Below are 14,591 nucleotides of genomic sequence, written 5' to 3' on the forward strand. Positions count from 1 at the left end.
TTCAAGCTACTTAGTGCAAATAAAATTTTATGCCAGTCAGCCTGAGACTTGTTACAGGACTGTTAAAGCCCAGCCTGTTAATTACAAATGTTTTGCGCTATTTGTGTGATGCACAGATTTCCTGGAAATAGGTTTCCTTCGGCAGTATGTAGTTTTACAGTACAGTCAACAGAATGTTACAGAATAGCAATTATGGGAATAAGGAGAATGCACACACTATTGGACTGAACACTTTAATGCTGATATATTTTTTCTGATAAAAGTAACTCAGATAAGAGGATATCCAAGTCATTGTAGCAATTAGTTTTTCTAAGATGTCTAAATATATGAAATGTTTCATGGTAGGGAAAAATACAACTCTGTAGTAGAATACAAAGTTTATTACATTTCTAGACTACATTATCCTTGTCAGCTAGATTAAAGCATTCTCCCAGTTTCTGTCCTATATTACCATAACAAGTGAGGAAATAATGTAGTGTTGTTACACAGAGCAGCTTATAAATTTTGACATAAGTGTGAGAGAAATCACTTGAAATGTGAAGCAACCAAGAGGAATAATTAGGAACAGCAGAATGATCTCAGTAATATGACAACAGTTTCTAAAGCACCCCACAGGATTGAAATCATCAGGTTTGCTTGACCTATATCTTTAATAATACAGCTCATTGCCCTTGTATTGAAGCTAGAGGGTAGGACAAAGTATAAGCTTTATCATGTTTTAGGAGAAATTGCAAAAAGTTTATTTATTAACACAGCACAAAATGGCCCATTTCTATGATTACCAAACAGGAAAGCAAGTTGGGCCACAGTTCACCACACAGAACACTTTATAGTCAGGCTTGGCTGGCAAAAAATATTATGTAATGCTCAAATAAGATAAATGGCTGCATTGGCAGTGGAAATAACCTTCTGTTTAATTAGAAAATAAGAGCTATATGGGACAATAAAAATAGTTACTGCTGCCCTCAGTCACTGTTTAATAAATATGATAGTGCTGAAGATAATGCTAAGTGTTATTTATTTGTGCAATATCACAGGCTCAGTAATTGTTCATGTTCTTGATAGTTACCCTGCATGTAGAATGAGCCCATTTCACATTTTCTTTGTTTAATTCTTAAAAAGGAAAGAGGTTGGGTTTTTTTTGTTTATTTTTTTTTATTTTAAACATTTAAATTGTTTTTTAAAGGCCAGCGATGTGTGATCAAAGTTCATTCACCTCTCAGTGGTCCTGTAAACAAAACTGCTGGTTTTCTTAGTTCACATTCAAGATAATTAACCTTTTAAACTTTATTTCATACTTTTTAGACTGGATTGTCTGTCTGCCCTGGGTATATTTCTGTGTCTCTGAGAGGAGAGCATAATTTGAATTTTCAGCTGTCCATTTCATCACGGCTCTGTTTATAATTAGTATAGTTCTAAGGTCATCATGGTTTTACCTTCCTTTGGCTTAATTTGAACTTTTAATCACTAAACATGAACAAATCAAGTCTTGCAGGGCACAGTGTGGAAGACTGATGAGTTCAGTGAAAGATTGTCCACAAAGGGAATAGGTTTTACTAGTAAATTGAGCATCAAATTGTGTTATGTGCATATGTGGCACAAGTTTCCTTTCTCTGTAGAGCATGTTTATTAGATATGGACATCATTCTTGATTTCCTGTGTTTAGGAACATGCACATGTTTAGGAACACATACATTACTTATCAAATGCTTGACAGAAAAACAGGGTGTGGGATGTATTTCACAATATGGTTTTAACAGGCTTGGCATCTCAGCCCTATTACTTTTGGTCACAATCTTTCCATTTTAAATCTACAGTAAGTACAAAGATTTGAAAAGGATATCAAACACTTTTCTTGGTTTTATCCAAGGGGAAAATTCAGAGATGTTTCATCAAGTTTTAATCTCTTCTTCCTCCCCTACTTCCCTCCTGCTCAATTTAGGCTATATGTCAAGAGGCAAACCAAACCAAACCAAACCAAACCCCCTTTTATTCACACAATTCACTTTAAGCTTCAAAATCCTCAAAAATCCCCAGTCTCCCTTTGCAGTCTGGTTCCCACTCTCCAGCTTTCCTCATCTCTCTCTGAAAGAAAAAAGCTCTTCTTTAAGGGACTGATAGGTTGTAGAGCGATGCTTAGCAACAACATTCCTGTGCCTTAAGTAGCTGCAAGCCCCTAGCTGAACCCTTTGATGTGACTGTCAGGGCAGATTTATTTTGTTTTAGCACATTGTCTACTTGTCCAGATGTATCAGGAGATAAAAAGGAGTCATGTTTACACTCTTGGGGGGTGGGGAGGAGATGTAATTAAATCGCATTTTTGATGAATCTCTGAGAGATCGAGATGGAGAACAGAGGAATTGGCTTGAATATCGAGGGGAAACCCACTTGCTTGCCCTAACACCTGACACTGTAAGAAAATTAAGTGTAAAGCCATAGCACAATGTGTTGATTTGGTTCTGCTAACGCCTTTGATTCTGTGTTTTCACATGTGCTGGTAGCTCACGAGAGTCCAGAAAGGCCTGTTAGAAAGTAATGATTGTGCATCACAGACTCTTCCCTGTGTGTCTTATTTAATAAATTTATTTGTCCAGGTTGAAAATAACTGTTTCTGTCTAGAATGTTAATGTTACAGATCGCATACCCCAGAACTTCTGGCAATGGTAAGTGACTGGCAATCAAATAATTAAATAAATATAAATTGAGCCTCAGCTATCTTGGATAAACAAATGTTCAGTGTAAGGCAGGCCTTGCTGAATTCTCTCAGAGAACAAATACCACAGATAAATCCATTTCTGTTTACTTGCTTTTAACTTGCATATTTAGCAACACCATCCTGAGCTCTATTAATAACCTGCGGTGTGCAGTGACAAGTCTGATTCCAGCATTCAGTATGCTGTGGGGATGCCAAGTGAATAAAATGCTAGTTTTAATCTGCTGTTACAAAAGTTACTCTATTTGCATTTTAAATAGGTTACGCTACAGCACCCCCTTCTGCTGACTAAGTAGTGTGACAAGAGGTTTTAGCTGAGGTTCAGTTTCATTCCCACATGATAGAATGAAGATAACTTATGAAAAGCATTTTTAACCTTCCTATTTCTTAATTCCTGTGCCTATTAATCAAGGAGATCCCTGAAACTCAACAAAAACATGTGTAGAAGTTCTCAATAGTCTGACAAAATACATGTCAGAAAAGTAAGATATTACTGTATTGCGTGCGATGTGTATTTGAGGTCTGCATCTGTCTTTATATGTAGCTTATATACTGTTGCTGTGCTATAACATAGCATAAATCGCAGCAGTTACTCCAATAGTGCTGTGTTCTATAGTTGCGATATAATGTTTGAAATATATTGCAGGGAATGACTGAAAGAAACCTGCAGTCTAATACATTATCAGCATACTTCTTTTCATGTGAGTGACTTGCCTATGTTTTTGCACCTTCTGTTGAAGTTATAATATCTAAAAACTCAGTATTGTTTTTTGACTTCTTCAGAGCAATTGAGTGAAGAGTAAAATGCAATAAATGGCATTTTGGGGCATTGGTGAGGTGGGAATTTACAAAAAGCTTAGCATCTGCTAGCAGCTAGAAGTTCATTTGTGATTCACTTTTACCAGACACTTCCAAGAACAGTTGTCTATGACAACTCAAAATTCTCTACAAATAGTTTCAGAGTTTTCTGTTTTGGGGTATGTTATTTATGTGTTGGGTTTTGTTTTGTATTGTTTTGTTTTTCTTGCACTTTATTTTACTAGCTTTAAGTCCATTGAATTCTGCATAATGTAAATTAAAAGAAGGTAGTATGTGTATTCACAAATGATGAAGATGGTAAAGATACTGGTAAAGAAATGCAAGATAAAAAGTATTCTTCTTGCTTGGACTTACTTTCCCAAGCTCAGGCTTGGAGTCAAAGCCAGCAGATACTCCTTTATTGTTTTATACTTTTGGGGGTCTTTTGTCAACTTTCTGATTTCATTAATACCAAACAAAGCCTTCAGAAATCTGTCTTAGGGATGAATATGATTTAACAACTTTGAATTTATTTTGTACTGTGATTTTAAATGGATTTATTAATATTTTAAAACCTAGCATTAAGTTTTGCAGTGAGTAGATTGCCTGTTGGTTTCTATTAGTAAGTATTCTTTACAGTCACTGTTGTGTTGCTAGAATGTTTAAGTGTGGCTTTAAGGATAGATCCTGTTATCTACGATAATGAAAGATATTGAGCCACTTGAGCACTACGGTTAAACTCATCACAAATGAAAATATTAGCATCTGGTATATGATTAGGGACAGGTGATAACAATGGTTGATTTCCTTCAACTCATTAAACTTAACTGAGAGCAGAAGAATGTCTTGCATCCTTCTGCTTTTAAATGTAGATCGCTAAGATACTATTTTAAAAAAGATACAAGGCAAATAGCATAAAATAAGAAGTCATTTATTCCCTTACTGAGATTGAAAAGAATAGTGCTTAGATGCAAAAATTATTGACTTTTGAATGATATAAGTTGAAAAAGAACGATCTTGGAAGTCAGAAAACCTAATGGGTAGTTTTATATGCTATATGTTACAGTAGAACAAATCAATTCAGGCTCCTTAGATACAGTCGTTGCTTTGTGATTATAATTGTGTGAAGTCTTGGAACCTTTGATCAAAGAAAGGCATTTGTGACTAGGTCTAATCCAAGCTCTTTAAGGTGTTTAACTTTCATGGGGGGGGGGAAGGGGTTGATAACAGCTGGGATTTAAATTTAGTTTTGCTGAACTTTTGTTTTGAAAGGATTTCTATTATACACTGCTTCCTTTTCCATACAGAAGATGGATCATTGAGTAAACCTAAAAGGGAAAGAGGATATGGGAGGAAATGGGTGGAGACACAGAATTAATCTTCTGAAGAAAAATGTTTGATCAGCGGGTAGGAGAGGATGAAAACCTCTGATGTTGACAGCAGGCAACTTTCTGACTAGTGTGTGATTGACAACTTTGATGCTCCAGTGGGGAGCGAGTGTCCAGCCGTGCTCAGGCATCCTCTGTCTGTGGGTGGTAGTGTTAATAATGTGGCAACTGGAAAGATTAATTGTGGACAAGCAGCAGGATTACGAGAAGGGCTTCGCAGGTCTAAAAGGAACAGTGGTAGGAAGGCCTCTGATCTGTCAGCCCAAAAGGAAATTAGTTAGGGCAGGCTGGGGCAGGCTTAAAAAAAAAAGGGGGGGGGGGGGGGGGGAGGGAGGGAGAAGATGGAGTAACGGGGGAAGGGAAGCATTTAGGATATTAAAGCAAAATGAAGAGGATATTGAAAAAGGTCATAAGGGGCTGGGGCTGATGTTCTTGAAAGACCTTAATACACTACATCCCCCTACAGTACATGCAGAGTTCAGCTTGTTTTGCAGGGAACTACAAAGTGACTTTGTAGTGCTTTAGAGCAACTTTAGAGCTGCCACATTAGGTAATACCTGTTACTTGTTTTCAAAATGAACCTTAGAATAAACTCTAAGAATTTTCAAAGCTGTCTAAAAGCAAAGTACGTAGGAGACAGTTTCTTAAGCTGTTTCCGCAAGTTACTAGCTGCTGTGTGTTTTAGTTCCCACCCTTTTTGGTAGAAGTAGGGATTCTGCCAATAAATTCTGTGTTACCATTAAAGAGGCCATTCATCATGCTTACTAATGTTATTAATCAAGATACACCACAGTACTCTTAAAATGAGATCATTTTGATAAATCATGTATGACATGAAAAGACTTTATTCCTTTTAAGTGCAATTTAGACTGCATTTTTTTTCCTCATTTATGATTCATGGGAGAAACATGGATAAAATTCCCTTGAACATTTACACCTTATCTTCAGTAATAATTCAAAACTGCTCTTAGATGAAAATTCAAGGTCTGATTCACCAATGCTGAATGCCAGCTCATTATTTTCTGGCATTCAGTAGTCCAAAAATAATGTCCATACATTAGCTGATTTTCACAATAGCTGAATTTGGCTGCACACCAGACATATCGATTACACTCAATTAAGGCTAAATGCATAAGAATTATCTGATGTTCATTTACATTTTTGATCCAGTTGTGCCCTGCTTTCAACCTTGCAATTTAACATTAAGTGAAAACCAAAAAGGTAAATTCAAGTGAAAAGTGATAATCTCTCTCATATGAGAATAAAGAAATATACTTTGAACTGCTTTGAATCTTCTTAAGATCCACCAGTTCTGTTGAATAAGCAAAATTCTCTTGCCTTTTCTTGTTAAAGGTTATTGGAACTGGAAGGCCAACCAAAATAGAAGATCACTGTTCTTCTTGTTGTCCTAGTACTATAATAATTTGGCCTACTCTATTCATAGCATCACATACGAAAATAGGCTGCTAAAATGTCCAGAATGAATATTTGTTAAGTTCAAAGTCACACTCTTGATTATAGCTGAAACACTTGTGTTATTTATTAAATTAAAAAATGTCAAAAATGGGTTGCAGCATTTTTTTGCTAACATAGGTATAAATATTAGATAATTTTCATTTATTCTTATGTTTAGAAACATAAAAAGGAAATATCCAGTACAGAGATTTAATTTGGAAAGGAGAGTTGTTTAAATTTTACTGTCTCTCAAGCCATGATTCAAAGAGGATTGGCTTATCTGAATCACAGTCCCTCATTTACCTCCTTCAGCAACTGAAAATATTTGAAGGAATTTATGTGATTGCCAAAAATAGCAGATCATTTGTATTTTCAAACCACTGGTCTCTATAAATTTGTTTTAATGCACAGATGTACAGTATATCCTGATACTACACAGGATGTTCCCTTACTTGTAGCATCCAAATACTGGGGTTTTATTCCCTGAAAAGTGGAATTTGGGCATTAAACAAATGAAGCTTTTATTTGGTATAATTGCATTCCCAGACATTTGAGAGCAAATTGCCAGATTGTATCTGACTCTATTTTCTTCTAAATGTTACAAAGTATTTTGTTTTGTTTTTAGTGCTTCATGCTTTTCTTTGTGTTTGCATACTAGACAAACATTTTTCACTTCCACATCATACTAAACACTGTACATCACAGACCTACAAGGTCAGACTCCTGATGATTTTTTGAGAAACTCCTATTATGGATATTAGATTAGTAGGCAAAAGAAACATAAAGCCAAAAAATTCTCTTATCTTACCAATACCTGCCCTCAAGTTCCTTTCTTGTCTTATGAATTCTCTTTATTATTAACAAGAAAAATAAACTTGGGAAAAAGACCCTATATTTCCCTAGGAAATTCTTACTAATGAGATACTTTTATAAAAATAAATAAAAATGGCATATTAGTTCAGAATAATCAGATTGTGTTGTTGTCTTCTTTATTAAGACTGGTTAAATTACTATTTTTAATTTTCTTAAAAATGGCTGTTGCTGAAAGTCATTCAGATCTTTGTGGCATTCATCAAAATATGAGAAACACAGTTTAAGATTCATTCAATATTCATCTGCTTTGTTCTTGTATTTTTCAGTGCCATTGTCAAATGTCTAAAACCAGATTTAAAAATAAAGCACTATTTCTATGCCAGGTTTGGAGATCATCTCAATAAGCCTATAAAGATCAGACAAATTGTGATAACACCACGTATTTGTTTCTGCCTCTTCCCCTTAATTAATGTGGCTCAATTTATGCTGGAGGTTTAGTAAAGGCAACTGCTAACTTGTAGTTAATGATGCTTGGATGTGGAGCAGGGGAATTGGGAAATCCCATTTCATCAAGGAAAGCCGTCTTTCCATGTAAGCATGCCATGCCACCTGTTGGTTTTCCAGAACATAACAGTGTATTGAGATCAGTTGCAAACTCAGGCGGGCTTATTTGACTGCTCTAGCTTAGTACACAGCTAGGGAGAAGAGATCAAGACCTTTTGTAGCCTGCCATATACAGTGTTACTGTCAGGTCCTGCTTCTATGTATTTTCTAGTCTCTGTATTATCCTTTCTCTCACACTTTATCCCTTTCTTTCACTGGGTTTACGGGTCCTGAGTTTGTAGAAAAGCAAATACATTGTAAATAAAGTTGTTCTTCCCTAACCAACCCCTAGGATGGAACGGTTAAAGTCTTGGTGTATTGTTGCTTCCTGTAGTGTTTTCTGCTGTCACAAAGCTCTCAAAGATCTGGCAGTGAAATCAAAGCCCCATTGTGATTGATGCTCTGAAAACTTATGGGAAGAGGCAGTGCCTCTAAAGTAGTGTTTTGATATTCTCTGCAAGCGTGTCATAAATTCAACCCCAAATTAATGCATTTAAATCTTTCTTTTTCTTTGTTATTAGGCAGACTATGTTCCTCACCAAACATTTAAACACAATTTTTATTAATGAATCAGTAGACAATTTCTTGTTCGTTATGTCTCAAATTCTGGGGGAAAAAATCTTGAGGAGGAGTTCCATGGCAAGTTTCTGTGCGGTTTATAGTGAATGTGAACAAATCATGATGGTCTGATATACTCATGGGTTAATACATCTGAGTTGTTGCTGTCAGTGTTTCAAGGGGTTGAATCAACTCATTGCTGATGTATTGGTGCACAAATAGAATCATAGAATCATAGTATCATAGAATGGTTAGGATTGGAATGGACCTTAAGATCATCTAGTTCCACCACCCCTACCAATAGGTAGGGACACCTCACACTAGACCATATTGCCCAAAGCCCTGTCTAACCGGGCCATGAACACTGCCAGGGATGGAGCATTTACCACTTCTTTGGGTCAACCTGTTCCAGTGCCTCACCATCCTCACAGTAAAGAGCTCCTTCTTTATATCTTAACTGAAGTTCCTCTGTTTAATTTTAAACCTGTTTTCCCTTGTCCTGTCGCTACAGGTTCTGATGAAGTCTCTCTCCAACATCCCAGTAGGTCCGCTTTAGGTATTGGAAGGCTATTATAAGGTCTCCACATAGCCCTCTCTTCTCCAGGCTGAATGGCTCCAATTTTCTCACCCTGTCATTGTATGGGAGGTCGTCTAGTTGTCTTATCATCCTCATGGCCATCCTGTGGACTTGCTCTAAGAGCTCCATGTTCTTCTTATATTGAAGACACCAGAGCTGAATGCAGTACTCCAAGTGGGGTCTCATTAGAGCAGAGCAGAAGGGCGGAATCACCTCATTTGATCTGCTAGTCACGCTTCTTTTGATGCAGCCCAGTATACAGTTGGCTCTCTGGACTGTAAATACATACTGCTGGCACATACTGCTGGCTCATGGCAAGTTTCAAAATATATATGAATTATTGAAGGCTCTTGCCACTGTATCTCTGGTGAAGATATGCATGCCCAAGAGATCCAAAATAACTCCTTAGCTTAAGCAGATGTTTGTGCAGACATTTATTAAAATTGTAATAAGCTATGTATCTGTTAAAGTATGATTAATTTTCGAGTACTAAGTACATTTGAGACAGAACAAGCTTATTGGAAAAATATTACTGTTTCCCTACATAAAAGGAAAAGATTTTGAAAAGCAAATCCTTTAAGTTGGAACTATACCACAGATTGTCCCATTAATCATGTACCTTTCTGGAGAAATGCTTTTGTCAGTTTAAAAAATGGATAATGCAATCATTTCCTTCATTCTTAATTGTAGTTTGCCTGTGGATATATAAAAAAATCTTTTAAAATAAATCATACTTTCTTAATAAATTCAAGTTTTGCATCTGATAATGTGATATATACCACTGGGCTGATCACTGCAATGTCACAATATTGTTTTTCAGTTTTATTTGAATATAAATCACTAAATGAGAAGCAACAAGCTCTTAAAGTGCTAAGGTTATTTCTCTGTGACCTTACTAGATGACTTTGACAAGCATTAGAACTGTGATGAATGAAAACAAACAACAGTATAACAGAACACAAGCATTCTTGATAATTGTGGGTCAGACTTAGAGAATGAGCATCATGCTGTCCCCAAGGAATTTGCCTCTTTATCAGTTCCTTAAAAAAAAAAAAAAAAAAAAGAATGAGTCAAATTCTGAGATGTTGGAGATTTGAGATGTTCCCAGACTAGATTACAAACATGTTGCAAAGGAAAAATCCCAAACACTTAAAATCTTTCTGATGTAACAGATGCAAGAGAAGCCTTAGTCTGTGTCTTGAGCTCTGTAGTAAATAATTTCTTAGTTATTTTCGATTTTGCTACCACATCTCATTTGACACTCTGACATCTCTCTTTTGGATGATGTTTTGTTCAAACTTATATTTTTCTCTGTGATATCCTCTGAAAATATTTTGGAATTACATGTATTTAGCTAAGGAAATCTTCCTTTGTAATGTATGTGTCTGTTTAAACAATTTTACTTAACCCCATCTTTCCATAAGTACATTGCATATCTATTGAACCTTTGAAAGAACATGCCAATATGCTGCTGTTCCTGTATCGTAAAATTTTCCAGGTATAATGCATTAATAGCTACTACAGTTACTAATGTGTATAGGTGTGTAAACAATTTGTGTTATGCCTTAGAAATAAGGGGTTTATTTGTTTGGGGTTTTTTTTTTTTTTTTTTGCTTGGTTGTTGTTTGATCGGTTTTTTAGTGCAGCTTCTAAAGTATCTGTAACTTTGATGATAATTTGAAACTCTGGCACTCTTTTACAATCTATTTAGCATTAAGTACTACAATTGTTAGCTCAGATAAATCTTACAGGTTAATATGAAGCTAGAGATACTTCAATTCAGCAAATGTTAGGCTATGTGTATAACTTAGGCTATGGGTAGCCTAACCTTATTACTTCGCTGGCCTTGTAAATTTTATACCTGGTACTATGATATATACTTGAATGACTATAATGCTTGCAAGAATACAAGCTTATCTTGTAATAATACTGTTAGAATTTCTTTATTGAGCTATTTGGTGTTCCTATAAAATTGAAGCTACCACCCATTTAACCAGATTTCCTCAAAGATACTTGTATTTGTAATTACTTTCCACTGCAACAAGAACTTCTGATGCATATGTCACCAATACTTGAAGACATAACTGTCACATGTCAATGCCATCACTGTCAAAATATTCCTGTGAATATTAAATGTAATACAGTCTATATAAATCCTTCTGGAAAATAGCTTAAGGCCAAGTATCAGTATGTGGTAGGGAAAACAAATAGTCATTCTGCTGGTGCACAGGCTTACTCAGAAATGTGATTCAGAACTTTAGCCAGTGCTTCTGCAAAACACTCCTAACCATGGGTGATATTCCATAGAATTAAAGTTCCTCTAACTGAATGCTTAGCTCAAAGGTAATGAAAGCTCTTCTATATCTGACAGGGAATTATATACTGTACATAAAATAACAGCAAAACACCAATAAACAAACCCTCCTGTTTTTGCTTTTCCTAAAATTGGAAATAAAGCTAAATTGCCCCTTCACTCCAATATCCTTTTTAGAAGCTCTTGAATTTTGCTCGCTCAGTGATATATTGCTGAAAAGGCAAAGTCTCTTCCAGTAATTTTAGGAAAAGCTATCATCAAGCTGTCAACAGTCTAAATGGAGATTAAAAGTACCAAAGAGAAACCTTCAGTATTATCAGAGTCCCAAATAAGTACACTTGAATAGGCAGATAACATCTAGAGTGTACGGTATGAGACCACTTATTCCTCCAGCTTTTGGAGTGATTTACAGGAATGAAGTCTTATGTTAAATAGTTAGTGACATTTTTCTTCTTGTCTTGCCCGAACAACTTGTCCCAAAGAAAAAAGATGAACAGATGCCTGTTCTTTGAATTCAATTCAGATGTCACATTACTGGGTGTTAGGAGCACGTATCTCATCCTCTGAGACATTATGTTCCATCAGCTCATATTGGTCATCAGACAGAAGATTTCCAGTACTTCATAGACCATAGCAGATTGAGCCACATGTTTACAGTTCACTAAAATCAAACTATTATTCGCTGCACCTGAAGGTGAGAGTTGTGTCTATAGCATAATCTCTCTGGAAAGAAAGTACCCGGAAAGAAAGTACCCTGAAAGTTATCACTGATGAGTCAGGGGAGGTAGGATTTTCTAGATTTTTACTCATATCTAATAAGTAGCATCCTTGCTAGCTGGGCAAACTTGTCTTTATTAAGATGTTTGTTTTGATGCATGATGTGTCTTCATGTTACAATCTGATTTTTGCTAGGGACAAAAATGGGACTATAACTATGGTCTGACATGCAAGCAAAGGCTTAGTAAGCTATTCAGTCACCTCTTAACATTTTAATATACACTGGTTTCCAAGAGAAGTTGTGGATGCCCCATCCCTGGAAGTGTTCGATGCCAGGTATGATGGGGCTTTGAGCAACCTGGTCCAGGGGAAGGTGTCTCTGCCTGTGGCAGGGAGGTTGGAACTAGATGATCTTTAAGATCTCTTCCAAGCCAAACCATTCTATGATTCTGTAATCTGGAGTCCTATAGCTATGACAAAGGAGATTTTTAAATTACAGCCTTTAACAGACTATTACAGCAGTTGATGTCATCTACCTGGATTTGTGCAAAGTGTTTGACACTATCCCACATGACATCCTTGCCTCTAAATTAGAGAGACATCAATTTGATAGATGGACCACTCAGTGGATGAAGAACTGGCTGGATGGCCGCACACAAAGAGTTGTGGTCAATGGATCAGTGTCCAGCTGGAGACCAGTAAGGAGTGGTGTCCCTCGGGGATCAGTGTTGGGACCGATCTTGTTTAATATCTTCATTGCTGACATGGACAGTGGGATTGAGTGCGCCATCAGCAAGTTTGCCGATGACACCAAGCTGTGTGGTTCCGTTGATATGCTGGAGGAAAGGAATGCCATCCAGAGGGACCTCAGCATGCTTGTGAGGTGGGCTGATGCCAGCCTCATGAAGTTTAACCACGACAAGTGCAAGGTCCTACACCTGGGTCAGGGCAATCCCAGGCACAGCTACAGGTTGGGCAGAGAAGAGATTCAGAGCAGCACTGAGGAGAAGGACCTGGGGGTTTTGGTCAATGAGAAACTGAACATGAGCCAGCTTCAATGTGCACTCGCAGCCCAGAAAGCCAACCGTATCCTGGGCTGCATCAAAAGCAGCGTGACCAGCAGGTCGAAGGAGATGATCCTGCCCCTCTACTCTGCTCTCGTGAGACCTCACCTGGAGTATTGTGTGCAGTTCTGGTGTCCTCAACATAAAAAAGACACAAAACTGTTGGAACAAGTCCAGAGGAGGGCCACGAGGATGATCAGGGGACTGGAGCACCTCCTATATTAAGACAGGCTGAGAAAGTTGGGGCTGTTCAGTCTGGAGAAGAGAAGGCTGCGTGGAGACCTCATAGCAGCCTTCCAGTATCTGAAGGGGGCCTATAGGGATGCTGGGGAGGGACTCTTCATCAGGGACTGTAGTGACAGGACAAGGGGTAATGGGTTAAAACTTAAACAGGGGAAGCTTAGATTGGATCTAAGGAAGAAGTTCTTTACTGTAAGGGTGGTGAGGCACTGGAGTGGGTTGCCCAGGTAAGTTGTGAATGCTCCATCCCTGGTGGTGTTCAAGGCCCGGTTGGACAGAGTCTTGGGTGAGATGGTTTAGTGTGAGGTGTCCCTGCCCATGGCGGGGGGGTTGGAACTAGATGATCTTAAGCTCCTTTACATCTGTAACAATTCTATTCAATTCTAGTCGTTCTATTCTGTTCTGTTACCTTTATTTATTTTCATTATTGGGGATTTCTGTTTGTTGTTCTCAGGTTTAGTTTGGCAATCAAGATTTGAATTGGTATTTAGGCTTTTTCTTCTCCAAAGCATTCTAGCTATATTTTACACTTTTATCTTGAGTGGCTGTTGTAAACCTGGTTCTAAAATAATTTCAATTAAAAAAATATATACATTTTGAGGATATGATTAATTCCAAAATAGGAAGCAAGTTTGAGGTGAATTTGTTTGATTGACTTTTGCAGTTTATAAGCCAATTTATGAATAGGGAGTAACCTGCATAGTAGATAACAATTATTTTCTGAAGACTCCTTTTAGAAAATTAACATGAAATTCAATAAATATTTTAGCTTTTGTAGATCTTCTCTTTATTTGCCTTATCTTTTCTATTAGAATTATCATGTAACTTTTAGGGAACAGTGTCCTTTGTGTCTTTTATTAAAACCCATAATCTTTTATGCATGTTGCAATGGGTAGATTGTAAACACTTAAGCAAACTCTGTACCTGAAACAGAGCATATCACTATCATGGTATCAATCCACCTAGCTTAAACTGATTTTTAAAAACTGATGATGATTCATATTCACCTACATGATCCCTTTTTTCATATCTCCTTCTAAGAATGCAAGGCTGTGACTATAACTAAAAAGTAAGATGTTAAATGTGGCTTATCTTGACTTTATATTGCTCTTCCCTTTGGATGAAACATCCATCTGGATGATTAGTTTCTTGCAAACTATAGCTCCAGAGTCTAATCTTTAAATCAGGATCTTAGGATCTTGAAATTTTTATTGTAGGGAAAGATCGTGATTTCCTCTCTCGTCCCCTAACATTTTGCTTTCAAGGATTCTGAGCAAGTCTTTCTGGTACTCACCTCTTTAAACATATTAGAGTTCTGGTGTGGGTTTTAAGTGTTTATTATTCAAATTCT

General features: G+C 36.9%; 1 protein-coding gene across 1 annotated transcript in view; it reads left to right on the forward strand.

Moving 5' to 3' along the window:
• The window catches only part of LRMDA (leucine rich melanocyte differentiation associated), a 682,486-nt gene that overhangs the window by 553,244 nt on the left and 114,651 nt on the right, over nucleotides 1–14,591 (forward strand). The gene's annotated exons all lie outside the window — the stretch shown is intronic.

The sequence above is a fragment of the Lathamus discolor genome, chromosome 3 (assembly GCF_037157495.1).
Source record: "Lathamus discolor isolate bLatDis1 chromosome 3, bLatDis1.hap1, whole genome shotgun sequence".
NCBI lineage: Eukaryota > Metazoa > Chordata > Aves > Psittaciformes > Psittacidae > Lathamus > Lathamus discolor.